Source organism: Palaemon carinicauda, chromosome 26 (genome assembly GCF_036898095.1).
Source record: "Palaemon carinicauda isolate YSFRI2023 chromosome 26, ASM3689809v2, whole genome shotgun sequence".
Taxonomy (NCBI): Eukaryota; Metazoa; Arthropoda; class Malacostraca; order Decapoda; family Palaemonidae; genus Palaemon; species Palaemon carinicauda.
In genome coordinates, this window is record NC_090750.1 from 79,986,778 (window position 1) to 79,989,277 (window position 2,500).

Below are 2,500 nucleotides of genomic sequence, written 5' to 3' on the forward strand. Positions count from 1 at the left end.
AAGTGCATATGGCATAATTCAGGAAGTTTAATAAACAAGTACATGCACAGATTCGCCTCATTAATATTAGAGCGTCTGTCAGATTTGAAATCCTTTATGTGTAAAAGATATAACTTGGAGTAGAATGCAGATTTTACTGTTTGTAAGTTTTATGCAAAAGTGTAGTTCATAATTGGAGGAAACCCTAACAACCGTGAGCCGAGTGCTTTACCGTTCAGATTTGGCACCTATTTAGCTGGTGGTGTTTACATAAACATACAAATTATAAGTGTATATTTATACATAAACTTATGTATATGGAGGATAACTCTATATAAATATATATAATATAAAAGTATGCATCTGCACAATATATATATATATATATATATACATATATATATATATATATATATACACACATACTGTATATATATACACACATGAAATTATTATCATTATTATTATTATTTTCTCTTTGCCAAAAAAAGTAAAAAAAAAAAGTTATTTGCATTTTATCTACAATTTTAACTGAAATAGATTTTCTGATGAAATTCCAATATATTTCAATGAATTATATTTGCATGTGTGTATATATACAGTATATATATATACACATATATATACATATATATATATATATATATATGTATGTATGTATATATATATATATATATATACTGTATATATATACACATGCAAATATATGTGTCTATGTGTTAGATACATATAAGAAAACAAAACATCAACTGAGCGACGCCATGGAACTAAAGTAAATGGTGGGTTTCCTCTGTTTAAACCCGCTGTATAAATATACACAAACACACCAAGGAACAGAAACTGATAAATAAGCATATGGTGCCAACAATGCCAACGAGGCTGTTCAACACTGCCCCCCCCCCACCCCACCCCACCCCCTAACATCTTGTGTACACAGCGATTTTCTGATTATTATTATTATTATTATTATTATTATTATTATTATTATTATTATTATTATTATTATTACTTGCTGAGCTACAAGCCAAGTTGGTAAAGCAGGATGCTATGAGCCCAGGGGCTACGACAGGGAAAATAGCGCAGTGAGGAGAGGAAACAAGGGAAAATAAAATATTCTAAGGGCAGTAACAATATTAAAATAAATATTTCCTATATAAACTATAAAACCTTTCACAAAACAAGAGGAAGAGAAATAAGATATAATAGTGCGCCCGAAATATAACACACGCCAATTAACAGTTTTTTTATTAAGATTTTTTTTTCATTAAAATTTAAAAGTTTTCGGATGTGAAAATATACATGAAAACAATCAGGGGAAAAAAGCTAGGATTGATATAACAAATTAGTATATGATTTAGTAAAAACATTTGACAAAACTTCAAGGAAATATAAAATTAAAACTTTTATACAGAAATTCTAAAGAATTATTACATGGATATGGACTTTACCATTGTTCTATTATAACTAGAGTTCGAGTCTTTTACCTTCCTTTTACAATTAATCAGTACGTATAATTCTAATTATGGATTTAGCATTATGAATATGCTTAAAAATGATTGGCCAATATCGTGTTATGCTCTGGAAAAATAAAATTAAGCGATTTTGAATAAGCAAGCAACAGTTTTTGCGTGTAGTTTTACATAAATAACCTATCAAAGGATCATGGACGGAGGGCTTTTTCCTTCTACCTCAGCTTACATATAATCATGAAGAACAGGATGGATGATATAACTCATGAACGATATATACATATATATATATATATATATATATATATGATAAATTTTGCACATTTAGATGTGTTTTTTCATATGCAAATAAGCCATATATCTTTTATACATTAACGTCTAGATTCTCTTAACGACCTCGTGATCAGAGCCCCAGGCGAAGGCACACAAAGATAAGAGCCTGTAACCGGCCAGGAGTCGAACACTGGTCCGGCAAACTTGTATAGACAGTGACAGTGGCCAAGTGGTAAGTCAATGCCTATACAAGTTTGCTGAACCAGGGTTCGAATCCCCTCCGGTCACAAGCTCTTGTCTTTGTGTGATTTCACCTGGGGCTCTGATCCCGTGGTCGTTAAGAGAATCCAGACGTAAATGTATAAAAATATATGGCTTATTTGAACATATATGAATGTCTGTATGTATATATATTGTAATTGAATATCAGCGTACAGCGCAAATAGTGAATACAGCAATATTCCTTTCTACAGATAGACAATTATATATATATATATATATATATTATATATATATACATACATATATATAAATTTATATATAATTATATATAAATTTATATATAAATATATATAAACGTAATAATCAAATAATTATATATATATATATATATATATATAATATACATTTAAACATATATGCAAGTGTGCACACAGATGTACCAACTATGTGTTATACTTATATATTAAAAGTGAGAGCAAAAAACTTTTCCCATAATCTTCCTTCTACAAATTGACACTGAGTAAATATTTTAACAAGAAACGCGTGGAATATAACTC